This window comes from Rhipicephalus microplus, chromosome 9 (assembly GCF_043290135.1).
Source record: "Rhipicephalus microplus isolate Deutch F79 chromosome 9, USDA_Rmic, whole genome shotgun sequence".
Classification (NCBI taxonomy): domain Eukaryota; kingdom Metazoa; phylum Arthropoda; class Arachnida; order Ixodida; family Ixodidae; genus Rhipicephalus; species Rhipicephalus microplus.
In genome coordinates, this window is record NC_134708.1 from 1,549,409 (window position 1) to 1,572,392 (window position 22,984).

At 47.5% G+C, this 22,984-nt stretch overlaps 1 long non-coding RNA gene across 1 annotated transcript; it reads right to left on the bottom strand.

The window, feature by feature from the left end:
• Positions 1-622: 622 nt before the first annotated feature.
• LOC142771247 (uncharacterized) lies at positions 623-22,590 on the bottom strand. The gene is made up of 4 exons (XR_012885846.1): positions 22,410-22,590; positions 2,016-2,073; positions 805-866; positions 623-742 (listed from the first exon to the last, which is right to left on the bottom strand). It is a non-coding gene; the product is annotated as an uncharacterized LOC142771247 (long non-coding RNA).
• Between the last annotated feature and the right edge of the window lie 394 nt (positions 22,591-22,984).

A 22,984-nucleotide genomic window follows, 5' to 3' on the forward strand; every position in this document is an offset into this window, starting at 1 on the left:
ACACGACGTCCCATACATGTGAGGCCGTTTGTCTGGCTCGTTGGCGGTATTACAATGCGAATAATTTCTACGCGTACTGCAAGCACTTTTGGCGTCTATCTACCTATCTATCTATACTGTAAAAAAATGTCAAAATGACGGTAAATATCCCGGCAGCTCTATTCCAAGCTTATGGCCGTCAAAATGACGGCACAATTATTACTTTTATGAGTATCCAGTCATTTCAAAATATACCATCAAGTTGATAACATCTATATCAAAATAACTAAACAGTCATTTGCAAATGACGGTATTCCTTTATCATAATGACGTTTTTGCGTGAACTCCATACACAACTGGACTGTCCGATTGACAACTTTTGACCGTCAAAATGACTGAAAGTGGTCAATTATAGATGATAGTGATAAGTGTCATTTAACATCTCTTTGTCAATTAAACCTATTATAAGACCATCAATGTAGCATTTTCTTTGCAAGGTGACAGCAGGCTCTCAATGCATTGTCAGTAATGGCCCATGAGAACAACTGCATTCTGTGCCATTATTAACTGTAGTGTACTCTACGTCTCTATGTCACTGCCATTCTACATGGGTAGCACTGCATAAAACATATGCAACGAAAGCTTTTGTGAATACTTGCACATTTATTCTTAAAGTATTTTGAGAAGGCTGAGCACCCGTCGAGCTATTCCGCTGACTCTGCCTTTACCACAGCCTTTGGTCGAGTTGATGTACTCATTGTACCTGAGAACGAAAAGAGAATGACAAAATAAACTCATGATCCATAGACTGTGCCAATCACGTACCTGGGCTTCAGGAGTGAAATGCCGGAAATGTGTCTACGACATTGCCTTGCGAGAGACAGACACTGTATTACGAAATTAAAGGACACCAGATAGAATACTTGTGCAGCAAATGCAACGCTATTTGTCATACGCTGAAAATATGAGAACATATAAAACAGAAAACGTTAATGTAATATTGTATTAGGAAAAAAGTTGTGCTTTTTGTAAAAAATGCTAAACATGCACTGCAGCGTTTTTTGAAGCTTTTCGCCTAGGCAGAAATGAAGATAGAAATAAAATGAGTCACCTATCAAAGTCTTGAAATAGTATCACCTTGACAATAAAGAAACCATTGTTTCATTATAATTGATCAAACCAGCTATATTATATAATGTATTTAGAAGATACAGTTTCACTTGGGCTCCCAAAGCTTGAAGTGCCGTCTAGGAAACACAAAAATTCTTTTGGAAAATATAATAGTTCAATAGCTACTTCTCACATTCACATATACCTGCACGATATTTTTAGCATGATCGGAGATGGTCGAAAATTGCCCGGGTACGCTTGATATGAAATGACCCAATACATTTGACATGGCCACCGAAATGGTAGGAATGCTTGGTTAGAATGACCCAGGTGTTTCCCTTAGATAAACACATAACACATGTCAGTGGAAACAGTTTTACAAACAGATATTGTGCGAGAAATAAAAATAAAACAACGTTGAGTAGCAACAAACCATTAAACTATCGTATGTTTCATAAAAGAGACATCTGTATTATAAAAGCAAATGGGAATCAGAACTGTAGTATATGTTTGCTGCCATAGGCACAATTATGAGAGAAGTCGCTCATGCGTTAAATGGCACGATTCAAAGGTGAACGTATTCGACAGAAGTTTGTCTGGCTGGGTCTTTGGACTTAAAATGGCTGCACCTCCTCATCTTGAGGTAGCCTCATTCTTGAATTTATGGTGCATCCTACTGCATATAATACAGCTTGCAGAAGATCAAGTCAAGCCATATAAGAACGTAAAGACGGTGTTTCCACAAGCGTACTTGTCTTCTACAAGGCCTTCAAGAAGACAAGCTCACTTGTCAAAACGTTTGGTCCAGTGACACTCCTCTTTATCCAAGCTTCCATCTTTCCAAGAACGTTTACTTTGGACAACAAGATAAGCTACACAAGTCATGTATTGAGTAAAAAAAAAAACTTTTTAAATGACATACACACCTATGACAGCAAGAGGAGGTGTTGCTGGCAACCTCTCCAGGCTCTCCTCACCTGCATGCTGGGAATTCACAAGAAAAAATCAGTTAGACTTCGGCGAAGCATTGCAAATTGTAAAAGCCAGACATGCCTATCTAAATCATACATCATAACCAAACTTCTGGAGACCCAGCTGCTCCCAAAGCACATTCTACAACTTCCGCATTGTATTGTTTAACACAACCAGATGATAATGCAGTTCGTATTACAAGCCTCCACATTGTTGAAATTGAAGAAATACACGAACAAATAAAATATTAAAAAAGACGTTTCCGCTTCCATAAAATCCTTCTTCACATTGAGGCCTAGCAACTGTGGCTTGGGTGCATGGGGAGAGTTGGCCTCGGCATGAAATTCGGGGTATTAGGTTAGATGACAATATTGATCATCTGGTCTTTCTTTACAAATGACATGCACGTGTATCCAGAAATGTTGAAACAAGTAGACAAAAAAGTGAGATATCAAGTACATATACCTCGCTTGGAAGTGTGCATGTTTCAGTGACATCCATGATCAAATATGATTGAAGTCGACCCGTATACGCTAGAAGGTGTCTGGTGACCCTTCAGATCTGGCCTGTGAACCAGAGACGATTGAAACTACTAGCAGTAAGTCAATAATGTCTATTTTACAGTTGCATGCAGTAACTTACATAGAAACTTGCAAGCACTTGACGCATCTCTTAGACCCCTCCTGACCCTACTGTGTTTTAGATGCTTGCACATGTCGATAACCCTGCACTTAACTCCAGTTTGCCAATTTTTACGAAGTGATATCTGCTCGTTTCATTGGCGATAAGGTTTCTTTTAATTAATTCCAATTCAGCATATGCTCGTAATTTTTCTTGGTACAGTGTTTCTGACAATCCACTCCGTATTTCCGATCTTGGTCTTTTTTTTTTTTTCGCGACGCATCTACGCTTCCGTGTGCATTTACAAGATATGGTCACTTCCGATTACGATTCGCGAATCAGGGTGGAATTGCCCGATATCATTCAGATACGAACGTCTGCCTTTTATGCCAGCTAGTGACCGAAAACCAGACTAATAAATTGCGCAAGGGATGCCGTCTTCGGCCATAGTACTAGACAAAAAAAACTATTCCTGGTGGACGTATAATTTTATCAATTCTATGAATTCGCGACTGTATCGTCCACATTATTTAGGTCCAAAGAGTTGTGATGATCACCATCGGCTTACAGCGCAGGTACTACAACGAACAGATGAATAGAAAGAGTTCTAGAAGGCACTCCTCGTCATTGGGAATCCTTTCGTTGCCAAGAACGACCACTTTCTGGCCCAAAGCGGGTGCTGTCTGTTTTTTTTTTTTCTTTGGTAGCCTATTCACCATAGAAAGCCAAAGGAACTCGGCAGTTTGCGAGGCATCCCGCAGATACTGCCACAATACCAACCAGCCCAAGAAGCCGCTCGTTTGGCGCACACTAACCACTGCGCCACGGCGACAGATGGCAATTTCGGTGTTAAAGAAGTATTTAACGCACTAATTCACTGTTTAACTTCAGTTCTGTTTGTCGCTTACTCGAGATCGACGGGATCTACACATGCTACTAAAGCTTGCACATTTGATAAACACGAACTGCTGCGTGTAACAATTGTCACTGCGATAATGGCAACAGCGCTATGTTTTTGTTACAATTTCAACCGCAAGAGAAAAAATGGCCCCGTATCTGCATGTAATCTGCAAATGTCGTCGAAAGACGATAGTCTTGCGTTTGGAGAGAGTGAACAAAACATCTATTTGATGTTCTGCGCAAGAAAATCGGTGAATGGTATTCCGGAGGTGCTGCGTTAAAGTGCCTCGACCGTGCAGCGGAGGTGAACGAGCGCATCAAGTCACGTCACACTTGAGACATAAGCGCCATCTGGCAGTCTTTTTTTTTTTTTTTTGAAAACAAAGCGCGTGGCCCTGAGACGGGCGTAGGTGATAAGGTGTAGAACGCAAGGCGACGGGTAGGGGCCTCCACCGTGTCTTCTTAGGAAAGCGTTGGAAACACTCTCCTTTCCGTGCAAGCGTTGCATGGTCGGCGCAGCGTGATAAGCGCTACGGTCCTTAGAATCACTTACGTATGCCTTTTCTAGTAAAAGACGAACATGCAGAATATATACGTGTTGTTATGGTGCCTCAGATACGCGCAATAATTGCTTTTTAATTGAAAATGGCACACGTATACTTGAGCAACATTGGTGGGCGCTGCGGATGGGGTCGGCCGTTCGGGGTATCGGCTGGTGCTGTTTAAAGTACCCGACTCGCGGTAACGGTGGACAAACAGACAAATGTACAGACAGACAGACAGACAGACAGACAGACAGGCAGACAGACAGACAGACAGACCAAATTTTTTGCGTAGAAAGACTATCGTATTAAAAAAAACAACTCAGTGGACTGAGGAGCAGGTAGAGTTTATCGGCGGTTACTGCCAAGTTTGATATCCGTTTCTCACTCCTTCCAAAAGGCGATATCTGTTCAGGCTTTATGACGCTTCTATGCTCATTCGATTGATACGCGCGCACAAGTGACTGTGATGTTTTTCGCGCAACGCACAGCGCAGTCGTGACAGCGCACCACTGTTGCTTTGTCGTAAGGAACAACTACATATCGGCTTTGAAAAAACGAATGCAGTGCGCCAGAAACATGATGCTATCATGTCGGTTCAGTAAGCATACGAATCGACGAGCCTGTGCTCTCGCATAAGAGCCAGTGCAGTGCCGGCGAGTCAAAAGTGCGACCGGCGGCTGTCGGTGAGGAGAGGCGTACATTTGGTGGAAGTGCTGCAAGCGCGTCGCATCAATGTTTGTCGCTTCTTGCGCGGACACCGTACACAATAAAAAAGGCTTCATTTAGGTTAAATGATGCCACAGCTGTGATGTATTGTCATTTTTACTTGTCAAAATTTCATATTCCGAAAGCCAGAAGCACCGATAACACTTGTATGGGCTTGGTTGGTAGTACTAACCTTTGGTGGAAATCATGGTGGTACTCGTCTTGACGCATGTCGAAAGTGAGAGTTTATGCATATTCGCACGCACTTTGTTAACTTGAAAGTACGGCTCAAGCAATAGAGTGTGCAAGAATATCCCGAGCTGCATTTCTAGCGTGGCGACATCAAGTGACTGCTGTGTTCTGCTCTAACATTGAAAGGGGCAATTGCGAACTGGAGCTCATTTATTTTTTGACAACTGCGCGCCGATGTAATACATTTATTGTCACTGTTCACAGTGACACCTCTAGTCTTCTAAACATCACAACAAAGAAACACATCGCAGTTGTCAAACTGATGTAAGTACGTGCGCGAAATATAAACATATTCACGGCCGCATATTCTACGCTCCACAAAAATTGAAGCGTTGTTGACACCACAGGAATAAAATAATAAACGTGCCAGAAAGTGTAATGAGCAGCTTTGGTTTCTTTTGACAGTAAACATATATCTCTACGCATTCGAGAATGAAACACTACAAATAAGTGATTTCACATACTGTCGTGGGCTTTTTCATTATGCCACTATCATCCACCAAGCTTCCATCACGCCACCGCCATCCACCTTGCTCACCAAGCCTTCCTTCAAACACGTTTTGCCTCGCCACCATCAGCCGGCATTTTCCACCGTCACCACTATTGGCTCGCCACCACCACCACCATCTGTCATTATTTTTTCCACTCTCGCCATCACCAGCCATTATGCCCACTATAGTTTTCTTCATATCCACTAATATTGCCAACTTACCCAGTATTTTTTCCACCATATCACCAAAGATTCCAAAATCCACCAACCCAGTATTTTCAATAAGGGTGTAATCCAAGTATTTCAGGAGGCTCTTGAAGGCTGGTTCCTGGCTGATTGCCGGGAAAAGCATATCATTCTGGCTGCGTGTTAGAACGCAGAGGGTGCGGTACGCCAGGAAGAGTGAGCTTCACTGCTGGATGTGCGTTGGTCACACAAGAAGGAGGTGTTCCAAGGTCCCGACCTCGCCACAGGTGGAACAGTCCGGCATAGCTCCAAGCCTGAGTCGGTGCCAATGAGCTGCTGCCTTATGGTATCCTATGCGTACTCGAAGGAGGAGGCCACGTTGCTGCCTAGTGAGGCCTCGCTCTGGTAGTGGCGGAATTAGCCGCCCTTGGGCCACTCTTACGTCTGGGTGACAGGCCCGGAGGTGTCATTGCAGTAGGTATCTGGAGAGGTCAGCGGCCATGACGGCTGTGCTGAGGGGAGGTTCTGTGTGATGGGCGCCCTTAGCCAAGGTGTCGGCCTCCTCATTCTCAAGAATGTCCACGTGTGCCGGTAGCCAGTGCAGAGACACCTGGCAGCCTGCGTCCTGAATAGTTGCCAGCGCCAGCTGTGTTTCCGGGAGGGCGGTTCCCATGGTGGCCTTTTCCCGGCGTTTCACAGAGGGCAGCGCCGCCATGGAGTCACAGAAGATGACCACAGAACCCTTCGGGATATGGTCTAGTAGAACATCAACTGCGAGGTGGAGTTAGCAAGTGGTTGCACCCGGCAGGTCCTGTTTTTTGCTGGGCGGGGACGGTACAGGCTGCTGTGGAGGAGCCGCTTGCAGGGTTCCTGGGGCCATCCACGTAGATATGTAGGTGTTTAGTATGTTGTTCCTCCAGAAAAGCGGCCACCGTCTGCCGTAGTGCGCTGGTGGGCGAGCGGCGCTTGAATACGCCCGGCAGTTCCGTGATGACAGGAACTGGTGTCTTGTGCGACGGTGGAGGCTGGATGGCATTTTGAGGGTGGTTGGCAATCACCTGCATATAGAGGGAGCGGAGCTTCCCTATGTGGGAACAAGGTCTGCCTTTCAGGCGTGCCAGCAGATAATGGCCGCCGTGAACGTGATAGAGGCGGTGAATGTGGTTCAGGCCCTCCTAGAGCAGGGTCAGTGGCAGGAGCCAGGAACCGGCCTCAGCATGAGTGGCCGGGATCTGGGAGCTCCGCGGGATTCCCAGGAACATCCGGAGGGCTCCTCAGTGCCGAACCTCAAGAAGTTTGAGGTGGTTTGTTGGCAGGGCTACCAACGGCAGTGCGTGCCGAAAGTGAGATACTGCAGCAGCATCGAAGAGTCGAAGGGCCCACCTGGTTGTGCCTCCATTGCCGTTTGTCTGTACGCGAAGGCCTACCCTCTTTTCTTGGGTCGTCTTGGCCAGGAGGACCTTGTTCGCAGGCACCCACATCAGCCGATGGTCAATCCGCAGGCCCCGGCACGCGACTGAGGTCTGCCAGGGCTGCAAGACCCCGTTGAGACGAAGCCGGGCAGCAGGACGGTGAGCAGCAATCTGCGGGCTCATCAGCATGGCCTCCATCTTGGGAGCTGACACTGTCAGCCCAATGCTGTCCAGGTACTCAGCTGTGTGGTTCAGGGCAGACTGCAGGTCTCGAAGTGCTCGTAGAAACGAGTTTAAAGGCGCCTGGACCCACAGTGCGATGTCGTCCACGTAAAAAGAAGTTTCTACGCGGAACTGTGGGTCGGCAGGTAATGGTGCAGGCAGCTGGGCTAGGGCCAGGTTGAACGGGAACGGGCGGACGACAGCTCCCTGGGGTACACCAGCTAGCAATGTACATGGGGTGCGCTGTGCCCGGTAGACACGCACCCGAAAGATGCGCTTTTTCAGGAAGGCCAGCAGGTACTGCCGCAGCCTTCCGGAGATGCACAGGAGGTCGAGGCTCCGCTGGATGACAGCGCGTGGCGGTCCGTCGAAGGCCCCTTTGATGTCGATCAGGACCAGCATCACCATTTCTCCTTAGCCCTGGCATCCTCCGTCGTTGAGACGACGTCCGTGATGGGAGCGGCAGTACACATGTGGCGCCGAAACCCGGTCTGTTGGTCGGCAAGGAAACCCGTGGCCCTGGCTATCCATTCAAGACTAACCATGGCGATGGCCTACATTGCCTTGCAGGCAGCGGAGGTGAACGACACCGGGCGGTACGAATTCGTACCGCCCGGTGTCGTACCGCCCGGCTCGTACCGCCCGGCTCGAATTCGTACCGCCCGGCTCGACGCCAGGAATCTGGCAGCTCTCCCGACTGCCAGACTTGATTTATATGGTCGAGAAAACGATGTTGCCTGTCTGCATCAAGGTTGCGAAGCATCTGAGATCTGATACCGTTTGCTCCTGGTGCACTGCGTCTCCTTATTTTTGGTCGGGCAGCCTTTAGTTCGTGAAAGGTCAGTGGTGCATAGCAAATGAAGGTCACCTGCTCCCTTGTTCAGGTTGGATGGTGGTTCTGCAGGCGTTCAGGTGCATGCCTGGGAACCCACAGGGAATGAGGACCGATTGCCTTGGTGCACCATGGACAAACATGTCGGCCAGTAGATCGGCCAAGGTCTTCTTGCTGACGGCCAGGGTAATGGCCATGGTCAGGATGGGTCAAGGGTTTATCTTTGTGCCCGAGAGCGCCTTCAAGAGTCGCCACGCTAAGGGACACCCGATGTGGTCGCGAATGGTAGAACATAAGTTGGCCCAACTGTCGTTGCCTCTGCAGTAGGCCCGCCGTTCGCAGCAGGCATTTAGGCACCGGAAGATCGTCCAGTGCTCCGCCTTAAGTGTGCGCAGACGTCAAAGATCGGGCTGACGTCTAGAGGCCTGGAGATTCAGCAGGTACAGGTCCGGAACAGAGGCACTTGGTTCAATAGAGCCCTCCACCGTCGCGGCCCTGGTACAAGCTGCAATGGACTCTAAGAAGCTCTGACCGTCGTCTACCTCGCCGCATAGATTCCTAAACTTGTCCCAGTCCGTGACCTTGTAGTGACGTTAAGGCGTCCGATGTAGACGTGCCGTCATCGCAGGTTAAATGAAAGGACGATACGTGCAGGAGGAAGCGAGCTGCCGAGCTAGAGCAGCAGCCGTGGCGTCCAGCCAGCCAGAAGGCTACTAACACTCTAAGCTCCGCGTGCCATGAGCTGCCAGCGCTCGTCATCTTTTTCATTAGCCGGCTGGCCGCCACTAGCGCTACGCTACAAGGGCTCCACGCCTAGCGTGTTACGCGATAAAAATGTACAAGAGTGCTGGGCCGCGAATCGAAGAGTCCGTGAGCAGTCCAGGTCGTCAGCGGAACGTACTATCCACTGTACGATCGCGCACGTACAACCTTGTAGGTGCGCGTCCTGAGCTGTGTTCCGCACCGTGCGGTCACCACTATCGGGAAGTGGTCGGAGCCCCACGTGTTGGGAGGCGTTGTCCAGGAATACTTGCTCTCGAACGCTGTGAGGGTGTCAATGACCGTGTTGACACCAGTGCCCCGTTTGATGAAGGTAGTCTCCCCCGTGTTCAGCATGTGAAGGCCCATATCAGCGATGATTCCTGCCGGCTCCCTGCCGTGAGGTGTCTCATAACGGCCACCACAGTCTGAGTGATGTGCGTTAATATCTCCGCATATGATGGCACGCTTACCCAGTTGCTGGAAGAACCGCTTCGTGTGTCAGACATCCCAGGACAGCCGGGGGCGAACGTAAACACTCGCCACGGTGGTGTCTACGCTGCCTGGCCGCATGGTGAGAGCGCAGCACTCCAGCGATGATGCCCGAGAGTACAACCACCGTGCCGTCAGGCTGCTCCGGACGTAGATGGACGTCCTAGGCTTCTCGATGTGGTGGCCTGGGACCAGGCACGGTGTATCCTTGCGTTTCTCTAGTGAGCAGGTGGAGGCGCTGGAGTAGCCCCAGTGAACTTAATTCCCATTGTTAGGATAAGAAAATTTGAAAAATAAAGGCATTGGAATACCTGAACCTGCCGAAGCATACCAGGTTGAAAGCCGAACAAAAATGAATAACAGGAGGTTTTAAAGGCAGCCCCAAAGCGCAAATTTATGGAAAAGCCAATTAAAAAAGAAAATTGTGGGCCCAGTAACGCATTATTGTCCTAAGGCGGTGGGTCGACGAGCACAGAGGTCTGTGGGGCATTTTTAGGAATAATTTATGAGGCAGAGAGAGTTTTGGCATTGACATGCCCAATAAGTAGAAAAAAAGGAAGGCAGAAGGAAAGAAAGAGGGGAAGCGAAAGACAAGACAAAGTGTAGAGAGGTGGAAAGGGTGGTCCAGTTCAAGACAGTGGCACTAGAGTATTGTTCGTGGGAGGGCTTTGTGGCGATACTGGTCAGTCCAGGTGCCGCACTGGTTTTGTCCAGTGTGGCTGTGAAGAACGCCGTCGGTAGCAGGAAGAGACCACCCGGGAGGTTGGGAGTGAAGAAACACAGCAGGCCGGCATTACCGCAAAATGCGCCGAGCCAGCATCCCACAATTCTTACCTCCGGTTGCCGCCGCCATGATAGTGTCCACGCTGCCTGGCCAGACGGTGATGGCACAGCACTCCAGCTGGCCAGCGACGATGCCCGAGTCTGTAAACACCGCATGCGTCAGGCTGCTCCGGACGTAGATGGCCATCCTAGGCTTCTCGATGTGGTGGCCTAGGACCAGGCATGGTGCATCCTTGTATTTCTCTAGCGAGCACGTGGAGGACCCGGAGAAGCCCAGGAAGCCAAAGAGCCAGAGGTCTTCTGCAACTGTGAACACCTCCTGTAGCGCGAGGACATCGAAATCGTGCTGCAGCAGACGTTCCTTCAGATCCACATAACGTGGGCGAAGTGAATTGCAATTCCATTGCAGGATGCGAGGGAACTGGCACTGTTGGGCCGTGGGACGTTCAGCCATGATGCGCTGTCATGTGCAGGGAGCCTCCTGCCGGGAGGCAGAGGGCTCTGAGGGGGTGGTCTAGTGGGAAGATTTTTCCCACGGCTCTCAGGGTGAGGAGCAGACTGGTAATGATCTGCGTAACCTGATCTGCTGCTGATGAGGCCGCAAGCGTCCCAGCCGCAGACTGTGTCACTGGTGTAGAGGTCTCAGTAGGAGGGGCCACTGCAACTCTAGTCACAGCAGGCTGGTTCATGGAGAAGGCAGCATTCTCCAAGACCGCAGGGGCTGCATGCAGGACCAGCGAGGAAGCTGGACCAGAGGGCTGTTGCATTTCGGTTGATGGGCACCGCTCCTTTCACGGCGCCGGGACAGTTATGGCAAGAGGACGGTGGGGAGTAGAGTGACCCTTCATTACACTCGCAAAGATGCGAGCCTCTTGTGCTCCCTCTCGTACTGCTGCTGTCACGGCACATTTTGAGAGTATGGTGGTGGAGGAGGCCATGATTGTGGCCACTCTCCATTGTTACTGCCATCGCGGGAAGTTTGGGGAGTCAGCAAGGTGAGGGCTGCCGCAGCTCATGCATCGCGGGTGGGGTTGACGGCAGCCCTCTCCTGTCTGGGCTCGTCCATATCGGATGCAGCTGCCTGGCCAGCTGCAACTTTCTTTGACGTGGCCGAACCTGCCACACTGCTGACACTGCTACGGGCGTGGCCTGGCCGGTCGAACCGGTAACCGCACCAAAAAAGGGTCACGTGCTCTGGGGGAACACGTCCGGCTCAAGAAGCTCAAAAGGAAGAAAAAATTGCAGGATATCCACGGAGTGAATGATAGAGAGTGGGGCGAAGCATCCGTCCGTCCATTCGTTCTTGCTTCCGTCCGTCCATGCGTGCGTCTGTGTGACCGTCCATGCGTCCATCTGCCCGTCCGTGCGTGCGTCCCTGCGTTCGTCCATGCATCCGCTCCTGCGTCCGTTGATGCATCCATCCATGCATGTGTCCGTTCGTCCATCTATTCAACACTCCAAGTACCACCATCTCGCATCTTTTCATCATATATTCCCCATATGGAATCACCGCCATCCAGTGGACATTCCAAGGACAAAACGAGAGGTGGCACACGCACACTTTCTTACGGCTTGCGCTTCGGGTCTACTTCCCACCTTTAACCATCTCGAGTTCATGGTATATACTAGTTCACTGTATTCATGGCATTGCGGCCCAACGCTCGATAAACCTTTCTAAAACCAAGGAGGTTACGCCCAGTGAGTATAACGTACGAACCTTTTCCTGTCAGATAGTGCTCAATGTACATGCCAATGGCTGCTAATGGGAAATGAGAGACAGCAAAATTTGGCTTTTACTTTCTTACGGCTTGCGCTTCGTATCTCCTTCCCACCTTTAACCATCTCGAGTTCATTGTATATACTAGTTCATTGTATTCATGGCACTGCGGTTCAACGCTCACTAAACCTTTCTAAAACTAAAGAGGTTACAACCAGCGAGTAGAACGTAGCAACCCTTTCTTGTCAGATAGTGCTCAATGTACATGCCAATGTCTGTTAATGGGGATCGCAGCGAGCGCGCTAACTAAAAGCCGAATGCTCCTGTCTCTCATTCCCCATTAGCAGCCAATGGCATGTACATTGAGCATTATTTTCTATTGTTCAACAACGCACAGAAGAAATCTCTCACCGGCACCACCTTGGAGGTCAAAAGTTTATACTTATTACATACTACAATGGCTCCGAGGGACGAACGGGCGCCGTTATAAGAAGCTTCGCCCCTAAAAAACCGTCATCGCAGTGCTGATAGTCAAGCGTTCGTACCAGTCTGGCCATAGTTTTTTCTTGCGTGTGCACAAGACGGCTGTAATCAATCGTCACAACGTGACGCCCTGCGGTTACTAACAGGATCCAGCAAGAAGTGCGTTCACTGTGTGGCAACACGAACAAAACACATTTGGAGAAGTGGACTAGTTATAACTGGACAAACTACGATGTACGACGCGAGACGCCATGGTTAGTGTTGTAAAATATAGAAGCGCACAACGTTGCCAGTTGAGTAACGCACATCCTGCTTGCTCTTGTGTTGTACCGTCTATGTTCATAAAGATAACCATATATTCTACGACTCATTTCGTTCTATTTTGTTTCATGTACATTTATTCACCGTCGCAACTAAATCCAAAGATTCGCTTTTTTATGAAAGCTTTGAACCTTCTATGGAAAGGTGTCGCTACCTTGAAAACTTGTTTCATCTAGATACCTTAGTCGATGGATGGATGAATGGATTGATGTGGCTGTACCTTTTAGATTGGGTGGGGCTAACACCACCTAGCCGTAATACTTGGTGAAACACCAACTAGATTTATCCTTTTTTTTTCTTTTCAATAGTGAAGTATAGGACTGGTACTTTGCAGTGAATGGTTTAATTTTCACTCGTGCCTTGACTTTACCCACCAATCAGATAACCTTTTTCTAGTTAATTCTACCCACTTAAAGCCTATTTTGCCCTCCCTGTCTCTAAACCCCAATGCTTCGAAAAACTCTGTGCCATCATTCTGAACTATAGAGTGAAGCCCTTTACAGAACATTATCAAGTGTTCGGCAGTTTCCCCCTCCTCTCCGCATGCACTGCATACCATGTCTACACCTTCGTATATGAACCGTTATGTCTTGGTTCACAATACTCCTGCCCTGGCCTCAAACAGTAGAGAACTACCCTGAGTATTAACATAGATCTTTTCCTTCGCAATTTCCTACTTAAAAGTTCGATAGATCTCTAGTCCGGACTTCTTAATCATGCCGATTCTCCATATGTCAGTCTCCGTTTCCTTCACCTTCTTCTTAACTGATAGTTATTTTTGGTTTGGCCTCCTGCTGTTTTCTAAGTATTTAACCGTCAATTTTTTGGTTCGCTTCCTCCACTTTGTATTGACATTCTTCATGTACAAGTAGCTGAAAACCTTCCTTGCCCAACGCTCCTCCCCCATTTCTCTCAATCGCTTGTCAAATTTTATTTTGCTGCTAGCTTCCCTGCCCTCAAATGATGTCCATTCCATATCCCCTTGTACTCCCTGATTTGGTGTATTCCTGTGAGCTCCTAAAGACACGCTACCTATTCCACGTTGCTTAATTTCTAATTTTGCTTGAACTTCTGACCTCATGCACAAGATCGCATTGCCGAACGTCAGACCAGGAACCATGACCCCTTTCCATATTCCTCTCACAACATCATACCTATTGTAATTCCACAGTGCCCTATTTTTCATCACTGCTGCATCCCTGTTACCTTTAGTCGTTACGTATATTTCATATTCCCTTAGGTATACTCGGTCCCATTGCTTATTCATACGCCCAAATATTTGTATTTATCCGTTATCTCTAGCGTGACCTCCTGTATCCTAAGCTCACAACCTTCATTATCATTAAAAATCATGACTGCTGATTTTTTCCTTACTTAATCTGAAATCTAACCCATCTCCCTCATTACTGCAGATGTCCATCAATCTTTGCAAATCTTCCATGTTGTCGGCCATTAGCACTATATCACCTGTGTACATCAATGCTGATAGTGCCTCTTCAATGAGTTTTCCTTGTTTGACGAAATAGAGGTTGAAGCCAAGTTCACTTCCCTCTAATTTGGCCTCTAATCCTTGTAGGTACATCATTAATAACAAGGGTGACAGAGGACACCCCTGCCTAATCCGCCGTTTTACCTCTGTGGGTTCGGATACCTGTTTTTCCCACTTTACAACTATACCTTGTTACTTTTATAGATATCCTTTAAAAGATGAGTGACTCCATCTTCCACACATGCTGTGTCTAGTATTCCCCACAAGTCCTCTTGAACCACGTTATCGTACGCTCCCTTGATATCCAAAAATGCTAGCCACAGGGCCCTGTGTTCCTTTTCTGCTATTTCGATGCACTGCGTCATTGAGAACAGATTGTCTTCCAACCTCCTGTGTTTTCGAAACCTATTCTGCAGTTCCCCCAGCACCCCCTCATCCTCTATTCATGCCTGCAGTCTTTCCTTTATAATCTGCATTGTCAGCCTGTAGATCACTGATGTCACTGTTATAGGACGGTAGTTGTTTACGTCAGCTTTGTCCCCCTTTCCTTTATAGATCATGCTCATCCTGCTAAGTTTCGATCCATCGGGGACTTCACCATCGATTATTGTTTTGCTGACTGCCTCTCTCAAAGTCTGTTTAGACTTCGGACCCAATATCTTTAACAGCACAATGGGAATACCATCTGGGCTTGTTGATGTACTGCAAGGAGCCCTCTTCTCAGCCCTTTCCCACTCTCATTGTGAAAATGGAGCCATTGCGCCACTTGACCCATCCTTGTCTATTCTGATACATAACGCACTTCTTTGTTGAAATTTTTCTATCACCCTTGTTCTTATATATTCAATAGCTTCGCCCCATTCTAGCCTAGCACCTTGAGCTGTGGTTATAAACCTCTGTTCTAGGCTTCTCTCATTTCTTAGGGAGTTTATATGGCTCTAAAATTTCGCAGCTGCATTTCTATCCTTTTTATATATTTCTGCCAGCCACTGAGCCTTCTTTCTTCTAACCTTTCATTGATCAGAAGGGATGCTTCCCTTCTGATTGATTTATGGGGTTTAACGTCCCAAAACCACCATATGATTATGAGAGACGCCGTACTGGAGGACTCCGGAAATTTTGACCACTTGGGGTTCTTTAACGCGCACCCAAATCTGAGCACACGGGCCTACGACATTTCCGCCTCCATCGGAAATGCAGCCGCCGCAGCCGGGATTTGAACCCGCGACCTGTGGGTCAGCAGCCGAGTACCTTAGCCACTAGACCACCGTGGCGGGGCAATAGAAACAGAGAGAAGAAATACAGAGGAAAAAAGCGAGAAAGCGAGAAATCGGGAAAAAAGCGAGAGCCAGGAGGGTGAAACCCGCCCCGTTGTATCTTCAGCATCGCGCCTTCGGTGCATGCTAGGCTTTCTTTATTAACACGAAAGTGTTTTGTGTTGGTCCCGCGGGTTGCGGTACCGAATCCCGGCTGTGGCGGCTGCATTTCCGATGGATGCGGAAATGTCGTAGGCCCGTGTGCTCAGATTTGGGTGCACATTAAAGAACCCCAGGTGGTCAAAATTTTCGGAGCCTTTCACTACGGCCTCTCTCATAATAATAATCTGGTTTTGGGACGTTAAACATGACATATCTATCTGTTTTAAATTGGGATCCACCACTGCTCCGCTAACGCATTTCCGTCACCGATATGGCGCTGTAAAATATACAATTTTCAGATTACAAAGAAAGAACGAGAATGAAAAGTACCTTGGCCAGGGACTTCTTTCTCCGCAGCACGTGACGTAACCGAAAAACATTTTGTTTTCTTTATGTGTGTTTGCTAACAGCAAGCCATTCACACACAGCATGCCTTCCTCAGAAACAGTAGCGCGTTTTCGTCTTTAGTGGCGAGGCGGCGCGTGTTCCTACGCGTATCTCGGGATTTGGATGGTTTGTACCGCCACAAGTTTACTTTGAAGTTACAGTGGTTAAGAGAGCGCGAAGGTCGCTTTACGAAAGAAGCACGCGGTAAGATTTGTGACAGTTGCCCGCTCTTGTCGTGTGTATACTTGTGCGTTTTTCTTTCTGTTTGAGCAGCGTGCTTTAAATTTCGAGCTGTGACAGTTGTTTGTCCGCGTTCGTCCAGTGTACGCTCATTTCGTGCGTGCTTTCTGCTTGAGATGCGCGCTGCAATTTCGAGCTGCTTGCTGTCCTTCGCGTGACATTGCAATTTGTTGCTGTAGCATTCGTTCCGTCACGGAAGAACAATGCAAAATAAACGCTCAACTACCTCTGTGAAGACACGTTTCACGTTCGTGTTAGACCGACTCCTAAAACGAGGGATCAGCCAAGTTTTACAGTGAGAGCTGTTATGAGATTACAACACGGGTGACGTGCGCGCCGTAGTTGTCTGCCGCCGGTGTCTGTAACCACTGTTGCACGAAATAAAAAAAAAACACCAAGCACAGTATAGTATTCGAGACCGGGTCCCCTGCGTACCAGTCCAGCACTGAGTCATGCTGGGACAGGAATCACGTTAATATGAGCAAAAAAAAATGTTTCAAAACAGCCAGGTGTCATACAGTGCGAATTGACCAACGAGTGTGTCATCGAGTTCTCCAACTCTTTACAAAAGCTTAGTCTTGTTCACCCATTAACTGTGGGGCATACCCATTGCAGAGGATTTGGTTGTTCCTCAGAGTCTTGGCGCAACCCACCTGGGGGGATCGGCCATGAAACGGCCGGAGCCTCATTTGTTAGCTCGAATCGCTTTACAAGCCAGTTTATTTAGAAAGGGATGTTTAAACAAAGAACCTATTGGTGAATGATCGATTACAAACAAAATCAATAGAGGGAATAAAAAAATGAGCAAACTAATATGGTTTGAAACAAACTGAATTTATGACTCAGCTTAACATTCAATTCGTTTTGTTGCCTTTAGAAAATCGCATACGGCCTCGCAAACGGTCCTGTGGCAGCCCCTTTTCAGTTGCTCCAAAGGAAAGGATTACCAGAAGGGACAAATCTCGAGTCGACCTATGGAGAGGTTCTTCTAACAGTCTCTTCCTTTGATTTGTATATAACCTGCATGTTAAAAGGATATGATGAATGGATTCGCTCTCGTTGCGGTGGAGGCTTAGGGGAGACTGTGCCAGACGAGACCTGTGTAGATAAAAATTCAGGGGGGGAGGGGAACTCAGCATCGTAGTCTCGTAATTAATATAGCCGCCATTCTAGAGGAGCACCATTGATTTTTCCAGAGGTACTTAAGATGAGAAACATCAGATGTTGCCAAGCGATATTTTTCAAAATGATTTGATATAATTTCTTCAAAGCGTGCCACGGTGATAAATGCTAGCGTCGGCAATATAGAAATTATGGTATAATTGTCTGAGGCCACTGCGTCTGCATATTCATTGAGGGTTAAACCCTGGTATCCACACCCAGTGAATGAGTCGTAAATGTCTTGGGGCGTAAAATACTTTTAAAGCATTTGACATATTAGGCGCATTTGATGAACTACACACAGACAGCCAGTCTGAAAGAATGATAGCATCTGTTATTGATTGAGGCTATTTCCGTAACGCCAAGAGAATCACAAGTAATTCCTCTTGATAAATAGGTGTAAAATCGGGTAAACGAGTTGAAAAGACCAATCAAAAACTGAAGATGTAATTCCGACTCCTGCCTTCTCTTTGCAAACTGGAGCATCAGTGGCTATTACAACCTATATTTCTAATCCTACCAGGCGGTCTTTTAAAATGGCATTTAGGTATCTACTGGGAATATTTTTGCAATTATTATGAAATGCATTGTTAAATTCTGGTTTCATTGTTAAAATAGGTGTTCTTAGTACCAGTAACTCACGAGGGTCAACTTGTAATGTTTCCAAGAGCTTCTGTACGACGATGACTTGTGGACACTTTAATCTAGACCACTGTTGGTTAATAAAGGACGTCGGCTCTATAATGAAAACATATTGCGACCTCCTATGTGGGGATGCGTATATTTTTAGGAAGGTACCGACTGCTAGTATTTGGAACCTATAGCACGAAAAGAAGGCAGGCGTGCTTTTTTATATAATATATTAATTGCGACAAATTTAGGGAGCCCGAGACATATACTTAACGCTTCGCGTTCTAATAGTACCAGTGGTCTAATTTTGTAGGCGGGTGCTTCAGAAAACAAGACACAGCCAAACTGCAATATTGGGTGAATATACATACAATATATCATGACTAGCACATCACGACGTAAACCACAGCGTTTATTGCTGAGTCTACGAAGCATCCCAAGCACCCGGCTGCCATATTTTCTATATGCGGACTCCAATTTACGTTTTCAGTATGTCACTCCTAAGTACTTGTCGATTTAACCTACGGGATAAAGTCCTGTCGGTAAAGTACGGAAATCTGCACTGGAACACTTATCGGAAAAACTACGATTGCACTTTTCCTGATGTTTAATGATAGATTAATGTCATCTAATCATCTGTACACAGCGTTCATATAAAACTGTAGCATCTGATATAGTGTATGTACATCTGCAGCTGTAGCAAAAAAAATGCAATGTCGTCAGCGTATACATACACCTGTACATCATGTTGTACTGGAATTGTGGACAATCAAATATTAAATAAATCACAAAAGCTTTTGGCATGATTCTTCATCGTCGTCAGCCACGACACCCAAAAAATTGCACAAAGTTCCTTGCAAGTGTGCAGCAGGTACCACGTTTCTCTGAAGAATGACGAAGGATGGCATAATGAATGCTACACAATTATTAATGGCTTAGTGGGTACCCTGAAGGTATGCTTGCAGCAGCTAGCCAAAGAGGGTTAAAAAAGGCTCTTAAAGGCCGCTCTTCTAGCTTTCGTTGTGAAATTGCTGCGCGTTCAACGCAGGCTTGTCGTTTTCTTTTTTTTTTTCTTTGTATACGCGTAAGGCATGTTCATGAACCACTAGCTTGTCCCAGGAATTACCCTAGTGAGCGCTTTCAATGAATAGCTGCGTCGTTTGGTATTTTGGGTAGTTTAAATCCGGCAACACTGACAGCAATGTAGGGCAAGGCATCCAGAAGGCAACCATTGGGGAACACATCCTTGAAACATTTTTGGGAGAGGACGTGGCCATGTTCGCATTTATAATTTCCAATCTTTAGGTTGAAGTTAGGTGTGCCGTTGCAGTTGCGCACGAGTCTACGCATAGCCATGACAATCTTTCGAGACGGTGACTTACTACACGCACAAAAGGCGAGTTCCTCCTCCGTGCGAGCAACACTGGTACTAGTCACACGTTACGGCAGTCTGATATGCGCGCGTTTACTGCATCAAGAGTTGAACAAAACACTGTCCAAGGTGGCTCCTGTATGGTAACAGTACCTCGAGCGCGCACACACTGGAATCGTGCCTTTCGCGGCTGCGCGGGGCCGGCAACTGGGCCGTTTTATCTTTAGCGTGCGGAATGCGGTGCCGTTCTTCGAGCCGTTTTCGAGGTCAGGGTTCCGCTGCCTCTGACTAATTCTCTCGGCGCTGGCTCAAGTCCAAACACACTTCTTGCTTCGATTCGTTGTTCGTCTTTTAGGGCGTCGAGACGGCGAAGCCCGGGGAAAATGCCGAACGACGTCATCATAACTTGACAGATCGCCGTAATGATTGTGACGTCGTTATTGCATGACAGCGTGGCTCGGTCGCCGGAGCAACTGAATCGGGAAAGCTTGTTTATTGATTTTGATTTGACAACGACGATGGCTTTATTTCTTCTTTATTTAATTATTTATTTGCGTATGCCAGTTGGCTGTCGATCGTCGTCAGAGACGTCGTTTCAGGGTCCCGGTGTGTTTGAGAGAAAGTGGGATAATCTTTAGCAACAGGTCACTAATAAATCTGAATTGAACGAGATCGAAACCTCATAACCGCGAAAATGCACACGGCGAGTGTGCTGATGCCTTCGCGCGCTTGCCCAGGCAAACATCATTCAGCGGCGAACCAACGCTTCCTCTTTTAAAGTCTTTTTTGGGGACATTTTGTCTGTCTGTCTGCCCTTAACGGTACCCCAAACGGCCGGCACCAGTATTGCCCAAGGTTCAGCGTTCACACTTGGGCGATTGTCAATTAAAATGCCATTATTGCGTATATCTGAGGCACCATAACAACAAGTCAATGTTATGTAGGTGTATTTTTTACCAGAAAAGGCATACATAAGTAATTCTAAAGATCATGGCCTTCATAACGCTGCGCTGGCCATGTAACGCTTGCACGAAACGGCAAGTGTTTTCAACGTTTTGCTAACACAACACAATGGTGGCACCTACCCGTCGCCCTGCGTTCTACACCTTATCACCTGATACGGGCGCACCAGGCGCACTCCCCGTTTTTTAGTATAACTGTCAGGTAGCGCTCATGTCTTACGTGTGACGTGACTTGATGCGCTCGTTCACCTCCGCTTCACGTTCGAGGCACTCTAACGCAGCGCCTCCAGAATACCATTCACCAATTTTCTTACACAGAACATCAAATAACCGTTTTTTTTTTTACACTCTCTCCAGACGCAAGACTGTCGTCTTTCGACGACATTTGCGGTGTAACATGCAGGTACGGGGCCAATTTTTTATTTCAATGCCAGTGCAAACGCGCGCTTATCAACGGGAGCCGTCGGTCCACCTCATTCCAGAGAGTGATCGTGATGCGAGGCTACATGATGGGTAGCGCTGCTTGCGCCGCATATGCTTCCGAGCGCTTTCCCCCGGAGATGTGATAAACGTGTATCCCTCTCCTCAGATTTGTTCCTTCGTGTTCCTTCTTTGTAGCTCGAGCTAATGCCGCATCACAGCGCTCTTAAAGTCAGCGCATGGAGTATCACTGTCGTTCAAGCGCACGAGTAAACAGAAAAGAAGTGAGGACAAGCGCTTTCTCGCAGCTAAACGATTTATTAGAATATATAGAAAGCGCTTGTCCCCTCTTCCTTTCTGTTTATTCGTGCGCTTGAACGACAGTTATACCATGCATATCCAACTAGCCCAACTTTCGATTCTGTTGCATGGAGTATCGTTACAGCGAGGCTTCCCCATTGGTTGCCCACATAACGCCACGAACGGGGACATGCTATCTCAAAACACCGTATCTTTTACAGAGCCAGCGTGACCGCCAATAATATGAACCCACGGCCCCACGGATCTGTACACAATTGAACAAAGAATTGCTTCATGTGATTTTCGTCGTGCATAAAGGGTTCTCTCCCCCATTAAGGCTAAGTGAGTAGGAAAGGGGAGAGGGTGGCTGGAGCATCTGGCTTGCATTGAAAAGGCGTTGGGAGAGCGAACTACGTTGTTGCTTGCATGAGACCGGCTACCAAAAAATGCCGCGTAGTTAGTAACGGTGTGCAATGTAAAAATGAAATGTGTCGTTGTAAAATGCAAGGGAAGGTGTTTATTATTGTCCTGCAGCACTTGTTTTCTACGTACGTGCATAAACGTTACGTTATGCGGCAGGGCGTCACTAATGTACTTCCTGAGGGAAACTTCTGGACGCCTGAACCACCACAGGAAGAAAGACACACAGCGTCAACTGATTTATTTGCAGAATAAACGCAGGAAATAGACACCACACATGCGCAAAGCGCAGCACACTAATGAACGGATTGTGTGAAGGAACGTGTATAATTGTTAGTAGCAGATGTAACGTAAATGAAAGAAAAGCGGATGAAAAGACACGAAGAAAAACTAGCCCGTGAGAAGGAGGGTGCGGGCGTCTTGGAAAAATAGTTGCATTGAGTGGCCCTCTCTGTAACACTTGCAAGCTGAATGGTGCACAACTGGTGACACAATCGCCGACCAGACTTCTTGCAAGACGCGCTTACCTCGATGTACTCTCTGTCCCCTGTTGAAAATTTCCTGCTTAGAGCTATAGCCAGGGAACTGGACATTTTTTTTTCTAGACTCTGCGATATAGACGGCATTTAACCAGGACCTGCCCGTCTCTGACAAAGAGGCAACGTCATGTGACTATGTCACGACAAGCCGTGCTCTCTTTACAGGAGAACGTCACGTGGCTTTTGTGTAATACTTCATCGCCGCGTTTCGTTCAAGTCATTGGAAAAGGCCTTAACCAAGGCGTCATGAATTGCTCCTAAGTATAGACTCGATGACAAATGATACGCACCTAAATCGTAAGTACACGGGCCTCAAGGATCTCGATCGAAACCGGGATTCGATCCCGGGACCTTCGGGAGTGCAGTACCGCAACCACTATAGTGTCATCATGCTGACCAAACGCGTCGAAAAGCCCAGCATCACTGGAGCCTCAGCACGGGCCAACGTGTTGTCGGGGCGATACGCTCTGCTAAACATAGCGTCACTCAAAATGCGCCCTCGTGACTCCCATGGCGGCCAATTATAGCTCAACGCGTCGCTCTCGAGTTTCCGCCGACGGTATTTTGGTCAAGGCGCCCAATTTCCTGCTTTCTTTCTCCGGACGTCATACACAGGGGGTGAGCAGCATCATACCTCAAGGCGCCCCTCGATAAACCCGCAAAAAAAGAGACACTTGCGTGCGATGCTGCGGAGTGGTAGTAAATGATGCCTCTTGCGGTTTTACCTATCCGGTATCGGTGCTGTTGATGGGCGAGGAGCTAAAGATTATCATACGGAATTGACTCTCGTTTTTTTTTTTTTTTGTAGGCTGAATCTGCAGGCCGACCCGAAAAAATAACAGGGCGCTTTGGGCATTGAAATTGA